Source organism: Onychostoma macrolepis, chromosome 11, assembly GCF_012432095.1.
Source record: "Onychostoma macrolepis isolate SWU-2019 chromosome 11, ASM1243209v1, whole genome shotgun sequence".
Classification (NCBI taxonomy): domain Eukaryota; kingdom Metazoa; phylum Chordata; class Actinopteri; order Cypriniformes; family Cyprinidae; genus Onychostoma; species Onychostoma macrolepis.
This window is the reverse complement of record NC_081165.1, coordinates 19160875-19181796: the sequence shown is the minus strand read 5'-3', so window position 1 is coordinate 19181796 and position 20922 is coordinate 19160875. Positions and strand designations below refer to the sequence as shown.

Genomic DNA, 20922 nt, shown 5'->3' with positions numbered 1-20922 from the left:
ATATAAAGTCGCAGTTCTGAGATATAAACACGCAATTCTGAGATATAAACTCGCATAATTCTGACTTTTTCTCAGAATTCTGACTTTTTTCTCGCAATTCTGAGATATAAACTCGCAATTCTGAGATATAAACTCGCAATTCTGATATAAACTCGCAATTCTGACTTTTTTTCTCAGAATTCTGAGATATAAACTCGCAATTTTGAGATATAAACACGCAATTCTGAGATATAAACTCGCAATTCTGAGATATAAACTCGCAATTCTGACATTTTTCTCAGAATTCTGAGATGTAAAGTTGCAATTCTGAGATATAAACACGCAATTCTGAGATATAAACTCGCAATTCTGAGATATAAACTCGCAATTCTTAGATATAAACATGCAATTCTGAGATATAAACATGCAATTCTGAGATATAAAATCGCAATTCTGAGATATAAACTCGCAATTCTGAGATATAAACTCGCAATTCTGATATAAACTCGTAATTCTGACTTTTTTTCTCAGAATTCTGAGATATAAAGTCACTGTCACGAATCTGGTCTACACTTCCGTTCATTCACCACCAGAGGTCACTCACTCACCACATGGACTTTCACACCACACTTCACAATGGACTCCAATTCCCATCATCCAACACAGCTGTCACCAATCACTCATTGCACTAATCACATGCACACCTGATCCCAAGCACACACTGATCACACACCTTATATAAACCCTGGACTTTGTTTCCCTCGTTGCTGAGTATTGTATGTGTTTACCGCTCCCCTAGCTGTAGCTACTCTACAGAGCCATTGTTAGTATTCCTAGTCTGGCATTACCTGTTCTCCTGTGTTTATTTCTAACCCGTGTTTTCCTGGATTAACCCTTTCTGTGCCATTCCGTGTTTCTTTTCAGTTCCTGTATTGTTCTGTGTTTTTCACTCCCCTAGTGTTAGCTGCGATACGGAACTTTTGTTGTTTTCTAGTCTGTGTTCCTAGTGTTTACCCCTGTTCGGACTCTGATCATTTCCCTTGCCTGGATTATAGCTCATGTACCTGGATTATCTCTCTGTCTAGCCCCTTTGGATACTGTTCGCTGTTGACCGACCTTTGCCTGCCTTAGGATTACTCTTTGTCTTGTCCCTGCCATACCTGTTTGCCATTGCTCGACCCTGCCTGTATTGATGACCATGCCTCTAAATAAAAGCTTGCATTTGGATCCGCATGTCTCACGTCTCGTCAGCCCCATTACAGAATACTCAGCCACATGAGGATCCAGCGGCTTTTCTAGGGAACCCTGGCCAGGTATGGACCCTGTCGACCAGCTACTAGGTCTACGGCAAGGAGATCGATCAATTGAGGATTATGTTCAGCAATTCTGTGAGTTAATATATCAAGTTCCTCTATATGATTAAACTTTGTTTATAGATTTATTCCGTTTTGGACTCAATGAACCAGTTAAATCACGGTTACCCGGAGCGGAAGTTAATGTCCGATTGAGAGACTTTATGGACTATGCTTTACTGTGTTCTAACTCTCTGTTTACTGTGGGTGTCGTGGAAGAGGAACGCAACACCGAGTCTATGACGGTAATGGCGGAAGCACCAGAGCCCGTTCACAAAATGGCGGCCACAACAACACCCCGTCATGTCATTGCTGCCATTCATGAGCCAAATCAAGTCACAGTTGATATTAAAGAGCCCAGTCAATTCACAGTTGATGTTAAAGAGCCAAGTCAAGTCACAGTTGATGTCAGAGAGTCAAGTCGAGTCACAGTCAATCTACAGGAGCCAAGTCAAGTCACAGGTGATCTTAAAGAGTCAAGCCAAGTCACAGCCGAACTTCACGAATCAGGCCAAGTTAAAGCTGATCTTCATGAGCTAAATCAAGTCACTGTTGATCGTCACGAGTCAAGACAAGTCAAAGCTGATCTTCATGAGCTAAGTCAAGTCACAGTTGGTGTCAGAGAGTCAAGCCAAGTCACAGTTGGTCGTCATCAATCGAGTCACGCCTCCGCTGCTCGTCCAGAGTCACAGCAGCACGCCTCCGCTGCTCGTCCAGAGTCACAGCAGCACGCCTCCGCTGCTCGTCCAGAGTCACAGCAGCACGCCTCCGCTGCTCGTCCAGAGTCACAGCAGCACGCCTCCGCTGCTCGTCCAGAGTCACAGCAGCACGCCTCCGCTGCTCGTCCAGAGTCACAGCAGCACGCCTCCGCTGCTCGTCCAGAGTCAAATCACGTCTCAGCTGATCTCCTAGAGTCTCGTTACATTACAGCTAGTCATCCAGAGTCGCGTCATGAGTCAAGTCACATCTCTGTTGATCTTCCAGAGTCACAAATAAAAATTAGTTAGGCTACTAACTAATAAATAATGAATCCTTTATTGAATCACTTATTTACAATTTTCATCGGAGATGCCTCGCTTGGTCGATATCTTACAACATTAAATACAGGAGATAAGATAATTCTAGAGCAAGAACATAGAGATGAAAGCACGTTTTATGCGAGAGTGAAGGAAATCCACCTGTGTGCATTCATATATTCACTCTCATGTTACAATAATACGTTTTTGGCTTGACAGCTGTTGTTAAAATAACGCGATAGAAGCTGCCTCAAACTCAGAAATATAAAGAAATGAAGAATATTGTGTCTGAAAGCTGTGCGCGCCGTCCCCCCTCCCGCACCCTGCCCGGCAGTAATGGTACTGTCCAACCGCGAGCGCAAAACACAGGAATGGAGAATAATTAGTCATTTGTATGTTTGTTCAAAAATCATATTCGGACGCAGCATTCATCTAGTTCATTTTGATAGTGCAAATTGAACAAAGCACTGCAAAGGCTTACACTGAGAGTGGTTTCCTATACTGTTAGACATTTCAAAGGGTTTTTACAGTAACTTACTGGCAACACTGTTGCCAGTAAGTTACTGTAATTACAATTTACAGTAGCAAACTGTATTTGATTGATCAGTATACTACTGTAATTCATTCATTTTAATATAGATTTCATTGGATTTTATCATTTTTATATAGAATTCATTTTATTTTTACTCTACATAGGTACTACTGGCATTCAATTAAAACGGACACAACTACAAAATATCAAATTCTTTATTTAAAACATTGCATGTATAACACATAAAAATACAGTCTTCCAATGCTGTAACAGTGCATCTTCGCCATTTCTCCTGTCTTAGGACGGTTTGCAGTGCATTTTGTTGTGATTTATCCTCACAAAGAATCTTTAGGCAACAGAAACATAAAGACAAGCAGCCAAAGAAAGATAGCCATCTGCAAAATCCAGGTGCTGCTCCAAAACGTGGCCACCATCTTTGCTCACCATCCACTTTGACAGAAATGTCTTCTCTGAAAAACAAGTAGAAGAAATGGCACACTTTTAAAAGGCAAACCTCATATAGAATACACAAATCTCTCAAAAACAGTTGTTCTCTTACCATGAATTATCAGCCTCAGGGTGGCTGGCATGTCCATGTCTTTCTTGATGCTTCATTGCAGTTGCCTTTAAAACACAAATACAAAAAAATGCAGTAAATCTTAAATTCCATTAAAAACTATAACAAACTAATTCTAAAACTAGAAAGGCAGCTTGCCATAAAACTAGTTTAACCTACCTAGCTAACATACGATTTTATTTTCTCAGGCTGCTGGCCAACATTAACTACTAACACCTGAACTAAATTTCACATTAGTTAACCTAATGTTAATATAAGATAAGCGTTGCTCGTTAAAAAAAATTTAATTCGGTAACTTAATTCAATAAGCTGACAAAAGTCGTTTGAAACGACAGCACAGTTTACCTGTAACCACCATGTTGACTAGTAACTGTTAAATGTTACTAATGTTAGGTAAACTGGTGTGCAAAAATCTGACACAAACACACAGACAAACGTACATATATTTTTACCTTGCTTGCTGGTCTTTTTCTCTCATAAGGTGCATCGACACACTGCGCAGATGTTCTCCGGAGATCTCCCACTCTCGCGGTTCATCCCCCGGGAAAAACCCGCGACCCTGCCCGCTGCTTCCGTGTCTTCCTCGGACGCGAGTGGTGCGGAGAAGCGCTACTCGATAAAAAACAATATAGAACCCATTATATATATTATCTACAGTGGATGCGGACAGTAATGTGATGCCCCGGTATATTTCTGATGTACAGATGTACTACAAGCGCCCGCGCTGTTTCTGACACGAAGTACAAACGGATTTTCCAATCATTACAAGCGATGTAACACATCCAGTAGTCAGTCCCAAGCTGCTGCGGCGTTGTAGACACGGTGTAGGGCAAATTGTGTCAGTCCAAATGTAAGAAATGAGGAAAATAAAACGACCTCAGTATAATGGCGCCAAAGAGACCCTTACAGTAGTATACAGCAATTTTAAAAAATACAGTAAGTCTCTGTATGTGGGGTCTGACGTCACAGAAAATCCCCATGATGCAAAGGGAATTACAGTTATTTACTGTAAAGGGAATTTGCAGTATTATACTGGGTGATATACAGTAAATAACTGTGGAAATTACAGAAATGTCTAACAGTGTATGGTGCGAGAAAGTCAGAGTTGTGAGATATAAAGTCGCAATTTGCGAGAAAAAAAGTCAGAATTGTGAGATAAAAAGTCGCAATTACCTTGTTTTATTTTTTATTCAGTGGCGGAAACGGGCTTCCATAATTTGCACTTAGTGTAAATAGACACTCCGTAAAAGAAAATAAAAACAATGGGCATTGCTTATATCTTATATATACTAAGTTTTTTAGTCCAGGCACCAAAAAAAAAGAAGAAAAAAAAAAATCATAACATGTATTTTAAAAATTAGGGAAAAAAGCAAATACAAATGAATTTTATTAAATTCATATATATATAATCTCTAGCTAGCTAGCTTCAGGAATGGGGTCCTTTGCAAGGGGACCATATTGTCAAGCTAGAGGGTATCTGACACAAATCTGTGTAGTGTAGGATTCAGTTTTCCAAAAAGAGCAAACGTTTACGTTTAAATACATACAGTATATGCTAAAAGTGAATTCTTTACACTAGTTCGTACATGGGTTCAAATCTAGAACACATGGACTAACCAAACAAACTCTGATTTTGATTTAACTTCTGCTTAAATGTCAAAAACAAAACAAAAAAATGTGAAAGTGCCTGAGCTCTGTCATGTGGCCAACAGCCCTTATTACTAAAGTACATCCAGAAACTTTTTCACTCCTAATCTAGTTCCAGGGATTCGTTTTAACCCCACACATTCAGTAATGATTAGAGGGCAAAGGTAGCAGCAGAAGAGAGATAAAGAAAAAGAAAGAGACTAAGACAACCTTTCTGAAGTAAAAGGAGGGATTATCAATGTAAGACCTTTAAAAAGTGAGACTGAGGATTATTTCACCTTCTCATGGAGGAATGCATAATTCATGTGGTCCTGAATCCTCAGTGAGTGTTAGTGGCTTCCTCCACATTTCTTCTATATCATCTCTCATTCTGTTCTTTCACTCCTTCTGGGCCGGTGATTTTTCCCCTAGTGTTAAAGAAGGCTGCTTTATCTGCTTGTCTGCAAGGAACATTTTAATGTCTGTTGAGCCTGAATTCCCCCTACTGCCCATCAGCTTATATCTTAAAACTTCGACAAACTTTACAGTTCTTGCTTCACTGCACTAGTTTCTTGATTCTGTAAAATATTTTACAGCATTTTTAATTTGCACTTTCCTGTACAGATCAAAGCAGAAGGTTGATGCATATCAAAAATCCTCATGGCTAAATGAAAATATTGCAACATCAAATGTTCTTTTATTTCTTGGGGAAATGCAGAGGAAAGAACTGAGAATGTCGACCTGTTACAAAGGGGGCCCATTAAGCTCATCTATAGCATCATCTATAACTTTTTGATGCCACGGTCCCCAGAACAGGATGATTTCATTGCAAGGAAAATCTTATTCTAAAATATTAAGGCAGTCATACACTGCCATAAAAAGACCCATTAAATATCATAAATCATAAATATTATCTGAAATTTTCTATTAAATTTCTATCTTTATTATAAAACTACCTTTTCTTTACCCATCTTTTTTCTATATCATGGTATATTTACAGTATTTCTACCTGATGGTAAAGCAGAGTCACGTGCCCCTTAAATGGAATCTTTATGTTTAGCATAAACAGATGGATAATATGACGCAAACTGTCCGTCATCTTCATAATATCCTGCCTATCACATCAATTTTGCTTCTAAATGTTTAAACAGTTGGTGTCTGCACTTTGTGTATTATCCTTTCTTGTGTCCCTGTGACATTTCCTGACATCCTGGCATTCTAAAGCTGGAGCTCTCCCAGTGAGACTGCTAACCGCTCACCATAGTATCAACTTCAAGAGGAATCGTATACAGGTTCCTGTCCAACATGTTACATGTAATTTACCAAACAGTATCAGTATCAGGAACACAACAACAAAAAATCACATTTAAATTCATGTATGTAAATGATGTAAATTCATAATGTGTAGTGCAATATTTTCTACAGATTAAATTAATGGTAAACAACCTACAACTGTATACTTTATATTTACATGATGGAAAGTTCTCTCCAGACAACTCAAGCGGAATCTTTTGCATGACCCACTTATGTTTCTGCAAGTATTTTTCCTCCCCAAGAGAAGTTTGTCTTCAGTATTTATTGTGTAGTATATTTGGACTTGCATATTTTTCTAAATTGAAAGAGGCACTACATATCAGGGACAAAAATACTGCAATCATTTGTCACTTGCCTGATGTAAATGAGAAAGTGGATGAGAGAGTGAGAGAATTAACAGGAGAATGTATCCTGTGGACATAACTGATCTTCAAACACTGAGATTCATTTGAAATTCTGATTCGGATTCTATTTTTAGGCAGGGCTGTGATGAGCGCCAAATCATGGCAGATTCAGCTGTTCAGTCTTTTTTGTCCCTTTTACATCTGGGTCCCTCAAGGATGGGGCTCAGTGGCATCACCATAAGTTTGCCATTAATCCATGATGCAATACATGCTCATCACAAGTCTGGAGTTTGTCCAAAATGTCATTTTTTTTCTAAACTGCTCTTATCTCTTCGTGCTGCCTGAGGGCTGGAGTTTAATCTAACAAAAAGAATCAATAAATAATAGAGTTGTACATTTACTGTGTTTGGTTAAATAATTGTGTGTTAATAAATCACAAACAACAAGCAAGACATGATGCAACAGCAAAGACAAGTCCATCTGCATGTGTACACTTTAAAAAGCACAGCCTAAACACAATAACGCAACTTTTGTGAAGAACCCCAATTCTAAAGGTTAGGGATATGTTTATGATACGGAATTAAAACAAATGTTAATGACTCCCAAATCCACATTTCTCTAAAATGAACCCCATTTGAGATATTTTCACAGCAAATATTTATACAAAATATGAAAGTAAGAATGCAATCACCCAAAAATGAAAATTTGCTTAAAAGTAGCTCACCCTCAGGCCATCCAAGATGTAGATGAGTTTTTTTTTTTTTCTTCTTCTTCTTCTTCTTTACTGGAACATATTTAAAGAAATTTAGCATTACAGCACTTGCTCACCAATGGATCCTCTGCGGTGAATGGGTGCCGTCAGAATGAGAGTCCAAACAGCTGATAAAAACATCACAATAATCTATAAGTAATCCACACAACTTCAGTCCACAATTAACATCTTGTGAAGTGAAAAGCTGTGTTTGTAAGAAACAAATCTGTCATCAACTTTAAACCATTTCTTCTGATGAAAATGGTTCATATTACACAATAAGAGTCACTTGTTCTCCTCTCACATCAAAATATTTGTTTACACCAACATATTTGTTTAGAACCATTTTTGACTGTTTTCACTTGTAAACAGTGCTTGATATGTGCATATTTCCCCCGATCTAGACAAGATGACTTGTGGATTACTTACATTACTTGGGGAATTTATGTAATATTTTATCAGCTGTTTGCACTCTTATTTTGATGACACCCATTCACTGCAGAGAATCCATTTGTGAACAAGTGATGTAATGCAAGATTTCTCCAAATCTGTTCTAATGGATAAACAAACTCATCTACATCTTGGGTGGCCTGAGAGTGAACTATTCCTTTAATGTGATTAATCGATCAGCATATATTGTAATTAATTTAAATAAAAATAATTTATTTATTGACAGCCCTGATGAATAAATATCAAAAACTTAATTTGAATCATATTCTAGCAAAATCTGCTTCATCATATTGTCCCATATCAGAAATAAAAAGCGTTTCTGTTCTTTCAGATAAAGGCAAATACCACAGAATTTGCGAAATTACAGAGAGATGACCTTGTCAGTGTATCTTCTTTCTGTTATTTGTATGAATCTCTTGAGGTTGTGTAATAAGTGATATTTTGAGGAATATGTGGGCTACTTCACCCAAGTGCCTCGGAAAACTTACTTCAGTGCAAGAGAACTCTACAATCCAGTGCTTATCCTTATCAGAGAAGAAAACACTATCCAGTCGCATGAACATGAAGAGCTATGGTCCATTTTTTTAAGAGCAGAAAAATTGTAGAATCATGAATCATCAAGTGCCAGCATTGATACGTCATGTTTTAAACATCAGGACTTGGTAAAGAAACAACGGATACAAGCCACGTGCAGATAACATAAAAGCTGTTGGAACCAGGTCTTAGCCAATTAAACAGTAGGAGGTGGGACTGTGTGGGAGCAGAGGATGATGGAAGGGGTGGGTTTGGGGATGTCAAGGCTACAAAATTACCCTCATTAGTCTAGTGAATGGGTCAACAGGGAAAGGCCCTCTTCAAAGGGATTTTAAACAGCAGAGGAAAAACTGAAGGACAGGACGCAACTCACACATCCAGGGCTTCTCGACATCCAACACACTGCTAATTGCAGCCAAACTCCTGATGTGTTTTGATGATAATATTTCTCTTAGTTACCTTAATTTGGCTCCCAGGGCTGTATTTGGTTTCTGCATAGAATTGATATTGAGCTGCTCGGTCTGATGGTGTGTTGAAAGAGCGAATCCTTCGGGTGCCTTCCAGCCTCTGAAATACACATGGAAATGGCTGGACTGAGAGTTTTCTTTCTCTTACATATCTCTCTCATTCACACATGCTATTGCAGAAGAGAAAAAAAAATGTCCACGGACACACATTCTTTTTGGAGAAGGAGGCTGAAACGACAGACCTACAGTTCGGAAAGGACTAATGTAATTAATGGAGCTTGCTGGGCTAGGCTGGAGTGGGACTGATCCAGCTGCAATGTGTGTCACCGGGCAATTAATTCACTTGACAGGGACTCCCAAAAACTGCAAAAGGTCAGGAGACCAGATCTGGGCCTTAGCTAGCAATAAAGCCTTGAAAAAGCCATGTAAAGTTTCTCACCTAAGGTCTCAGAAAGTTCACACTTTTCACCTGCTGTGTAGGACATTTCAAAGACTTTAATGTCAGGGCCAGTTTTTAAACTAGAGGTCAGACGAGAGAAATATGAATTAAATAAAGGATAAATAGAAAAGCTCCTTTTGCACATTTTTAAATCACTGGCAGATATCTCACCTTTTTGGTCCAACGGAAATTCATATTTATTTGACATCTTTCCAAGTAAAAGACGTAATATAGTTTACCTTACCAAGAGATTGTCAGTAAGCAAGCAGGCTATCGTGTATTCAAACGAAGTCACATCAAAGTCTCATCAAGTTGCATTTGTAAACATATTTTACATTGCTTCAAAATACCTGTTACATAACAGTAACACGAATATTTTGTCTTTTATTTATTTAACTGTTGCTTGATTATTTTTGTTTGTATTTGCCTTTAGCACCATAGTCAAGTCTTTGTAAACACAACAAGTGTTCACTGAAATAGTCGTGGCAGACACTATATTAAGTTCATGACAACATACAATTTTTGATTTTGAGATACAAAATTGCTATTTAATTTGTGTTCTTTGTTGTGCCAATGAAAATAGCTTGACACAAAACAAAGGAGTCACGCGACCTGCATCTCCGAGAAGAATATTCATTCCGGAAGTTCTTGATCGAATCGTTTGAGTGAATGAACCAATAATGACTCACTCGTTGAGAAAGCCATTGGATTCGGACGTGCCTTGATGCCTTCCTACCTTGAAATACATCCTCCGAAGGCAACATTTTCCAGCTTTCGGACGCAGCCAGGTAATGTTATGCTACTCTTGGCAGTCGGGCCTAATGGTTAGAGAGTCGGACTTGTAACCTGAAGGTTGCGGGTTTGAGTCTCAGGTCTGGCAGGAATTGTTGGTGGGGGGGGTGAATAACCAGTGCTCTCTCCACCCTCAATACCACAGCTGAGGTGAGACCCTTGAGCAAGGCACCGAACCCCAAACTGCTCCCCGGGCGCTGCAGCATTGGCTGCCCACTGCTCAGGGTGTGTGTGTGTTAGTTCACTTCTCACTGCTGTGTGTGTGCACTTGGATGGGTTAAATTCCAAGTATGGGACACCATACTTGGCCACACGTCACGTCCTTTCCTTTCCTTCCAGTATGCCAGTATGCTGTTCCAAATGCAGCAGGTCACTCAATCGGTTGACTTAATGAATGAGAAGGGTCTGGCTGCAGACATGCACTTGCATTTTCAGACTTGCACTCTCAGACACCTGCACTTCAACAAGTGATGTCACTTGCAGTCTTTTTTGTTTTTTATTTTATTTTGTTATTAAGTATTTTTAAAATTGAATCTCTCAACATTTTACACAAGTAGCCAGGTGGTGAAGACAAGAAAAAAGAAACTAAATTACAAAGTCACTTGCAATTGCTACTTGCACTCCACACAAACCGTGTGTGTTGCCAATGGATACATGACACTGTGGTGGTTAAATGATTAAAACTAATTTAATATCGTAACATACAGGGTCCTGCAAGTCATCTGAAAGAGAAAAAGACAAGACCCGCAAATCCGTGGCCACAGAACAGCAGAATATGTCCGCAATGCTCTCATTAAGTGCTTTTAAACCTCAAGTAGAAAATCATATAAACACTTAATATGGCTTAATGTGTTAAGATAGTGCTGTTAAAAGATCAAATTCGATATATAGTTTATTAATTTAATAGCTATACACTGCAAGGCAAGCAAATGGCCATGAACACAAACTTTCACTTTTCCTCCCATACAGCAAAACGCTTAATGTTGCATAATAACGGACTAAGATGATAAAGACCAAATTCAGTATTTCTTATTGTTATGCAAACTATACAGACCATATGAACGCGCATTAAGAAATGCATTAAGACTAAAAGGTCCAATTCCGTGTAGGCAAGCAGACGAGCCCAGAACGCAATGCGTTAAGTTGCACATTAAACGTTTTCCTCCTGTAGAAAATCATAATAAATAAAACGGTAATGTAGCTTAATGGACAAAGACAATGATACAAAAGGGCTGTAGACATTTTATTCAAAATGAGAAAATGCTTATTAATTATGTTTTAATAATGAAGAGGAGCAGTTTGGTCTTTATAATCTCAGTCCGTTATGCCACATTATGCCACGTTACAGATGACTTGTTATGATATTAAATTAGTTTTAATCGTTTAACCACCACAGTGTCGTGTCTCCATGGCAACACGCACGGTTTGTGTCGATTGCATGTGACGTCGCAGGCAGTGAAGAGTACAAGTAGCTATTGCAAGTGACTTCTAATTTAGTTTATTTTTTATTGTCTTCACCACAAAATGTTGAGAGATTCAATTTAAAAAAGACTTAATAAATAAAATAAAATACAAAAAAGACTGCAAGTGACGTCACTTGCGGAAGTGCAGGTGCAATGAGCAAAATCTGCGCAGAACCGATCACCGGTGATCACCGCAAGGTGCATGCCGGTTAGAAAAGTGTCCGAGTTACGTCCGCCTTGCTTTGACGACGGCGAGGCGGCTGTGTCGGATTGAGCTCTCCACCAACTGCACTGATCAAAAGCATGATGGGAAACGACTGACTGACGACACAGCTTAATCCTCATTGGTTCAGACAACCATGATGCTCCATTCTCTTCTAAAATGTTTTATTTTTTTAATCTGATTTCATGCTATTATGTATTTAAATTGTGCATGAATATTCCCAAACACTATAGTGTGATCTCTGTGTGAGATAGTGATTGTTGTCATAGTTTCTATAAAAACTATATTTCCTCCCCTCACTGCAGCCGCCTACTCTCGCCTACATTTCAGGCGAGGCGAGGCGCATCTCAAACAAGCCTAATGACTCACTCACACTTGTTTTGTTCCTGAATGAATGGGCGGTTGTGACTCGATCGCTTGAGCGAATGATTCAAATGACTCACTCATAAAGACACTTGTCGCCACCTGGCTACTAGCATGATGTAACCTGTATGTAATGATAAGATGATATAACCTTTTGACACTTAGTCATATAATATCCTTTAGCTAACTTAAACCTGCTATTAATAATATATTAAGTTCACACTATACACTGTAAAAAGTGAAAGTTGACTTAACTTAAAAAAAACTGAGGAAACCCGTTGCCTTAAAAATTTTAAGTAAATGATAATTTACTTTTTAAATTATTATGTACTTAATAATTTTAAGGCAACAGGTTTCCTCAATTTTTTAAAGTTAAGTCAACTTTCACTTTTTACAGTGTAAGTTTGCTGTTGCCCTTCGATATCTCCTTATGTGCCAAATACCTGGGTCCTTTTGACATCTCTCGACCTACACTAACCCATAAGCATTTAAAGGAAGCTTTAGTTTGACATCAAGAAAGCAGCACGTCTCAGGGGAGGCAAAATGCACCCTTGTGTCTGTTCTCTCTGAGTTTGCTATATAGATCGGCCTCATAGTTGCAGCACTCAAGCGATTGTAAACATGTAAATAATTTAAGGATAATGACTCTCAAGTTTCTGATATGGATGTAGAGACAATCACATTTTGTGCCTATGGGATTCAGGAAATGCACATAAGACAGCCTTTGTTCTTCTTTTGAGCAAACATACATTCTGTGCATAACAACACTACAGAATCTTGCACATTTGTGAACAAATTTAGCATGGCACAAACATTTAGCATAAAACAAAATAGCATATTCACACAAAGCAAATGCCATCCATCTTATTCACATCACCACATTTCAAAAAGATCAGCAATACAATGGGAAAGTGATGAAACACTGATGTGCTCTTCTAATTTAGAGAAAGAAACAATAAATGTAAGTTCAGACCATAAAAACAAAGTGTGCCCCCACGTAAGTAAGGAAGCGAGGAAGAACAGTCTGAAAAGTCATAAGTGAAGTAAACCACACTCTAAAAATAAATTTATAGACAGCATCAACAAATAAACTGTGTTGTCAGATGCAATAATTATTAGGGCTGTCAAGAGATTAAATCTGTGCCGATTAATTAATCGATCTGATTGCAAATTAATCGCACATCAATATTGGCTGAGAAATTAATTTCCAAAAGATAAAATCATTATTGTGTTAGATGAGAAAAGCAATGAGCTACCAAAAAAAAAAAATTAAACATGGCCTATTTTGAGAACATTAAAAGAATATTTGTGATGAATTCTGATAATTCGGTTGGTTATTACAAAATCACACCTGTAATATGCCTATAGGCTATTTACAGATCACTCTCAACCTTTTTTGTGTAATGCTTATTGTAGGTGAGGCTAGATAACACCTAAATTCACAGGAGCAAATTAGTATCACATTTTTTACAAACGGCTGACAAAATCTAACCCTTGAGCTACTGTAGCACAGCATGAGTATGTGTGAAACCCTGAACTGACTAAAAATGCTGTGATGCATATGGTAACTGCACTGTGCGCATTTTCTGACCAGGTATGCAAAAGAAAAAAGAAAAGAAAAAAAAAAACGCATTGTCAGAAGGATGTTAACAGTACAATATCCTCATATCCACAAAACATTTGAGCCATTTTTTATCATCACCATTAGCTGGCCATAAATGTGGTTTTACTTTCACAGTTTCACTTGTCAGGGCTTACAGAATGCATGTAATTGTGCATGCAATACATGGAGGAAGCTACTTTTGGAAGGATACTAAAGTGCTGTCTGTGAAATAGTGCATGGCCTGCTGACATGCCTTGGGGCAGCAGATGAGCCCAGCAAAACGACAGTGTATGAGACGGTGGCATGATCAGTAGAGCTGTGGGCTGAATCGGACAAATAGAGCAGTCTGGGGTAGAGGAGCTTGTTGTCACTTATATTTCTCATGGTAGTTTTATTTTTAAAAATTGGTTTATATGTAGGCATATACATTACAGACTGGACTACAAGACAGCTACTGAACATTTCTGAACAGTTACTGCCTAGAAAAAGAGTATGTATACACCCCATTTAAAATTCTGAGGTCAGTAAGATTTTCATTCATTCATTTTTTTTCAATTAATTTTTGATTCAGCAATGACACATTAAATGATCAAAGATGACATTAAATACATTAGTGTTACAAAACACTGGCATTTCAAATAAATGTTGTTATTTTACACACTCTATTCATCAAAGATTTCTAAAGAGAAATATATTTCTGTCATAACTATCGGAGGGATTGGAATGGTAATGTACATAACAATGTATTTGGTCTTGGCAGAATAGATCTGCTACGCTGCTGCTGCTGTGGCAGAGCAAGTATCGAGACTTGCTACTGCCAATACATCCACAACATGCTGCTGTAAGCATGTAAGAAATACTGCTGCTGCACATATAACATACATGAAATAACCCCCATAGCATACATGATCACCCCGTAGCAGATCTATACAGGTGGAGCTGGGGAAGGTGGAGGGTTTATGAAGTACGCTGCTAACTGCTACAGCAAACAGCAAACACTGCCAAGTATTTAAATGTTGAGCAGCGAGCTCATAGGCTACCGATACAGGAGAGAACCAATCAGCTGTTCCATGTGATAATGATGTCATTATGACATATTGAGTTAGATCTATCAGACTGCGCCATCTAGAGTTTCATGCCAGAACTTGGTGTATATATTACAGTAAATATAGACAGTTATGTTCAATTGTAATAGGAATATTTTTTTCACAATAACACTTACATATGAAAAAGTTCCAAATACCAAACCAAAATCTCCTTTCTGTGTCAGATAAATTAGAATTTTTAAAGACATAGAGAAACATCCCAAAATCTGAAGTGTGAAAAGGGTGTGAATGATTTTTAGTTGCAGACATCAGTGAATGTTTATACATAATAACAAGTCTTTAACAAGTATAATGATTCAGCTTTGCCAGGATCAAAATATCATATTTGCAATGTAGCAAGAAGGTTGCAGTATTCGTCTGAAAGTCTTTTTTAAGAAACCGAGAGCATCTTCCTCACTGTTCGATCAGCATCAGCAGCCATAACCCAGGATTCATCTTCAGTGGGAGAAGGAAATGCAATCTGAACTGGGCCATGAGTAAGATGAGATGGCTCTTTTATCATAGTCACAGAACCAAACCGATACCAACATCACTCAACCCAGCACTCAGTCAAGGAGGATGATTGGAGAAAAAGCAGCTTTATCCATCATGCAGAAGTTGCGGGCTCTCCAGCCACCAGAGTCTCTGATGCATGAGTTTTGTCTCTGCCATGCTTGTCCTTCCAACCCAGAAGAAAATTTAAAATCAAATGTCAACAGAGAGAGCAGATTCAAATCCAGACACTTTCACTATGGTGTCATGCTTGTAAAGGCAGAGAAAAATGAGGGAAAAGTTTAGCCACAAACTAATACAAGCATTTGGTAATGTCCACATCACTAAACTTGTGTTCATTTTCATCAAAACTTGTTTTTGTTTTTTTTAAACTGTCTTTCAAATTTTATTTTTGTCAGGGCTTAATTAACTTTATTTTTCTTTTTGTATGCAGCTAACAATTTGCAACAGTCTACAAATATTTGACTTAAATATTTGTCTACAAATATTTAAAACTGAACCCGAGAGTTTGGAATGATGTAGTTAAAAAAAAAAGAAAAGAAAATTAAAGTTGTAAATAAAACCAAAATTACTGGAGTGTGTTTTACAAGAAAATACCATTTCAGTCTTTCTACGTCAAAGTTTCACATTTAATGTGTTAGTTGTTGCTGTTTCTTTGTAATTAATTGTGAATTTTACTAGCAATTTCCAAGTGAAATTTTTTTCTACACCACTTTGTTTACAGCAGGATAAAAACAAAAACATTATGACCAGGCCATATGTAAAAAAGCATTGTATATTTTGAAGATGTTCACTTGTGCATAAAAAGGTTCATTCTCCCATAGCTTACTGAGACTGTTAGCCATTGATGTGCAAATGACCTATGTTCTCTTCTCTGTCATGTCAGCTATTTTGAAATGTGCCCATGCGAAACAAAGGTCAACTTGACTATTAAGAAAAACAGCATTTCAGTGACGTGCTCAGTCCCACTTTTTAATTGTCTATTTGAAAAATAGCCTGCTTTGCTTCCTCAGGGCACCATATCTCTCACATTTAATGTCTGCATGGCTTTCTGCCCTGTCATTGTCATCTCAGCCTGTCATATACAACGCTCTGTTGATTGTTTTTATGTGATATATATCCAAGCGCTGCAATTGGCACAGATTGGAAACTCATCTGCTGTTCGTGCTACGTCCGTAAGAGCTTTGATTACTAAGCCCACTGTGTTGTTACAAGTTTTGAAATTACATGCTCGAGATGATAGCAATGGAAAATGGGAGCCGCGAGGATCGCAGACAGCAGCTTAGCCTCATTGGCCCCCAGAAATCATTTTCTCCTGTACAGAGTCATGATCAGCTGCTTGACCACTTCTAAAATGTAATGGCAAAAAGGCCAGGCTGGTCAATTTTGGCCAGTAGCACTTGTCAAATAATAACTGGTTTGAGCAGCATCTGCGCGAGCAACAAGATGACATATGGTTATAGGAGAGCCCTGGGTTAAAACTCAGCCACTTCAAGAGCTTGGCCCTGGATCCACTGCCATTCAATTTCCACGCTCTTCAGTCTTCAGACTCACGCTTATTACACCCTCCACCACACTGTTCTCTTTTCTTTGCCTGCCTCCTCTCATCCATTCAAATAGACATCAGAATAATGATGGTAAGGCACGGGTTATCGATCAAACACTCACGCTCAAACTGGCACAGGACAAATCATCGTGCCATTTTGGCCACAGCAAGAGACTAAGCACTTTTAGCGAACTGTGATCCCTCCTGTGCTCTGATCCAGCTCTCCCGGGTGATGTGTCCTCGTGGAGACGAGCGTTTGGCTGCTCCACATGTCCCTGATCTGTAAGGCTGTTTAATTGATGTCAAAGCTGGTCGTGTGAGCATTTTCTACAGCACGGATCCAAGCATCGTGTCACGGCACCACATAATGGATATTCCTGTAGACATGCCACAGACACATTCATTCATCATGCCCGAGATGGCAATAAAAAAATCATTATCACAAGAAAACTTGTGAAATGCTTCTAAATTGAGAAAGGCTCCGCTCTATTGCAATCTCATTGAAATTTAATACAGCATTCTTGGTGAAAATATTGTGTAACACTGACTACGTATGGCTCATATAGACTAAAGCATTGCCTGGATTTGAAACTTAATCATACAGTTGGTCGGCACGCCTTTATACTGATATAACAGTATCTTGAAAAGGAAAGTTCATTAAGACTGACTTCGAATATTGGCTTGACAAAATCTTACTTAAAGAAAAAAAAAAATCTGAAATGTTGAGGTCTACAGGATTTTTTGTGATTATGAAATTCTGCACTGGAAAAAAAAACAAGTTTGATTATTAAAAAAAGGTATAGCACAATCAAGTCAGAACAGGCTTAAAGGTCATTGCAGAGTTTGCTAGACATCTAGGATGTGAGTTGTTCAGAATTTAATTGAGAATGCAATTCCAATTTAAAAATTACAATTCTACACAAACAAAGGGACGGACAGACAGAGACAGACAGATAGATAGATAGATAAAACTGAACCCTAACCTCAACCTTCAGCGAGGCGTGAGCATATCGTATGAAAATGAACAAATTGGATTGTACAGAAACACCAATTTAGCTCCCAGGTTAGTGATTTTTAAAAGACTCTAACCCAGTGGTGCTCCATCCAATATGGCCATTAAATATGTCATCCCTTGTCCACAGGAAATGGGAACTGTGACTGGATTTGTCTACAAGCCCTATGAAAGCATTCCATTAACCAAACAAAATCAAAGTCAGTCCTTCACATACAAGGGCTGCTGCGGGGCAGGAGACCATCAAGTGACTATTGCAGCTGAGTTACATGATAAAGAGGCAAGTGATAAAACATGTATTTATAATATATAATGTGATAATAATAGGTTTCATATACTGTTCTGGCAGTGAGAGAAAAAAAATGGAGAGAGGGGAAATACAGCATTCTGCAAAGGGGTTGGGGGCAAGAATAGGAGACTTCTAAAAGGAGGAGGTGGGGCTGCATGGTAAGGGCAGAGAGAAAGAGAGAGAGAGAGAGATGCCTGCCTCCACTTCGTCTCTTGCTCAAGTACGTAAGCCACTGACAGCAACAGCCACACACAGACGAGAGAGAGAGAGAGAGAGAGAGAGAGAGAGATCGGAGAACACACAGATCCGTCCTCTGTAGATCGCCTACACAGTGTCAGAAATAGAGCTGAGTTTAAGGCAGGTGCGTACAAAGCGTCTGCATGAGACCCAGGGCGGTGCGCTAAAACACAATCTAAGAGAGGATACAGGTTGATTGACTAACGTCAAGAAGGAAAACGAGAAAAAACGTGACGACAACATAAAGGAAAGAAGAAAAAGAGGAAGAAGAGACCGAGATGTACCATGAAATGGCCCATCTCTTAACGGTAGGGAAGTTTATCATTTTCTCTGAAGACCGAAATTTTTACGCGTTGCATTTGAACGCGCACTGCAGATGCTTCTCTAGTGGTGTTGACACAAGAAAGGGCAGAAAATGATTCCAGCAGAGAACAACCTGTCACAAATTAACCTAAGCGGGTAATTCTTCGATATTTAAGAATTAATCCAGTGGTGTTGTGTCACAAGATCTGGTGTCGATAGTTTGAAACGCGGCTCAAGTTGTGCGTTGCACTGACAGGTCGAGACTTTTCCACGCTGCATGGCAGTTATGGTCAGCATGCAGAGCACATCGGGATAGAGTAGCACTGACTCACACATTAGCTTGAGAGAGAGAGAGAGAGATAGAGAGAGAGAGAGTGTGTGTGTGTGTGTGAGAGAGAGAGAGAGACGCTTCATGTCGCATTGAAATTCCACAGCCAGAGCTTTGCGAAAATAAGGATAACGCAGTGTGCGTGCGCGTTTGTGTGGATGTGGGGGAACGCATCTGTCATTTCATTGAAGTGATCAGTATCCAGAAACTCTCCCTCCCTCTCTTCCTCTCTCCTCCTCTTCCTCCTCCCTGCTGTTGCTATCCGTGTCCGCGTCGCGCGGCTGCCGCTGTCGCAGTTGAATTTGCAGAAGCTAGCGTGCGCGTTCTGCTTCTCCACAGCGAGCCTATTGTTGATGTCCTCCTCCACACTCTTTCCTCTGAGGAGTGTCAGCTCACGGTGCTAATCCTTCTCTGCCTCTTCATGTGTGGGGAGGAAGCGTGCGCGTGTGGGTGTCATCCTGGAAGATTGGACCAACACACGTGAGAGTGTTGGCAGGTGTCCGGTGCATTATGCGGCTCCGAGAGAGAGCGATGAGGACAGATTGGGTGTGATAAATACATTAGATGATGCTCATATGTATTTCGTATGAATAGCTGTGTGGTTGTTGCTGGTTTGTAGCTAAATAAAGAATTCAACTAAACCAATTACTAGAGGGACCGCCAAGGAAACGCACACGCTAAGGGAAAAAGCAGATCGCAACCTGTTTTACTCTGCAAAAGAGAAATAGAGCCAAAAAAAAGTTGGAAAGAAGGGTTTGAAAAATAAAAGGACCGAGGTACTTAGTGACGTCAGCCAAAAAGGAAGGCAGCTTCCGTTTCAGAGGCAAGTTTGCTACAAGCTTTAAAAGATTGTATCATTTGGAAAAAACGTCCAATGAATTGTGTAAACTGAGACCAGGAACGTGCATTAATAAAAGCTAACGTTGACTAAAATAACAAAGTTTTTATTTATTTATTTTTTTTAAATTATTATATTAGGCTATAGACTAATATTTTTCCCCTAAAGATACACATTTCCATGTGACCTCAAAAATAAATAAATAATAGCCCTAAAATGAGTTTTGGACATGGGATGTTGATGACAGTGAATCACAATCCAATTTGCGATGAAAAATATTCTGACAGCTCATAAAAATGCACCCAGACATCAATGAATAAATTCTTAATAAGTCATACCAAGAAATTAAACACATGACTTGTCCTGACAACTAGACTGGAAAGATAATTGCATAGTTTGTTTATCGCAATGTTGATTAGCCCTCAGTGCTGTGTATGGGCATGATTACTGAATGCAAATATACACTTCTTCTTGCATGAGGGAGCTCTACGGTCTCTGACAGTGCATCACTGTAAACATTATTATCTTTACAGATTCTCATCATTTAGTGGCTTTATATAGTTCATAACTACTCAAGACGTCCTTTTTACGAAGCAAACTTAACCCAACCTAATAGAGTATGTTTACCTACAACAATAAATTCTGAGTCATGGCTTTTTAAATTTAATTCAGTGAAAAATACCATGACCCTTGAATTGCGTCTAATTAATGATTTAGCTAGACTGACGGTCCCAATGTACTCTATATGCAGTAGATAGTAAATTATGTTCTTTTTTAGTTTAAGTTCTTTTGCTTGTTCTGAAAACAAATTTGTTAAACTCATATTCACATTGAAACCACAGATGTCTGGATTTCATAATGCTCACATCTATTGTATTCTAAATCAACCTTTATCATGCTTCTCATCTCATCTAGATCCAAAGGTAATCTAAATGAGAGGCAATTT

The 20922-nt window shown here is 38.8% G+C and overlaps 1 protein-coding gene and 1 long non-coding RNA gene across 2 annotated transcripts in view; one reads left to right on the top strand and one right to left on the bottom strand.

Annotated features, from left to right (window-relative positions):
- Nucleotides 1-3174: 3174 nt before the first annotated feature.
- On the bottom strand, nucleotides 3175-4534 carry LOC131549942 (uncharacterized). Its single transcript, XR_009273524.1, has 3 exons — nucleotides 3909-4534; nucleotides 3439-3503; nucleotides 3175-3349 (listed from the first exon to the last, which is right to left on the bottom strand). It is a non-coding gene; the product is annotated as an uncharacterized LOC131549942 (long non-coding RNA).
- A 10021-nt stretch (nucleotides 4535-14555) lies between these two features.
- The window catches only part of lrrn2 (leucine rich repeat neuronal 2), a 50565-nt gene continuing 44198 nt past the window's right edge, over nucleotides 14556-20922 (top strand). The window contains exon 1 of the mRNA XM_058791183.1: nucleotides 14556-18815. The gene's annotated coding sequence lies outside the window, so the exon portion shown is untranslated. The remainder of the gene's footprint in view (nucleotides 18816-20922) is intronic.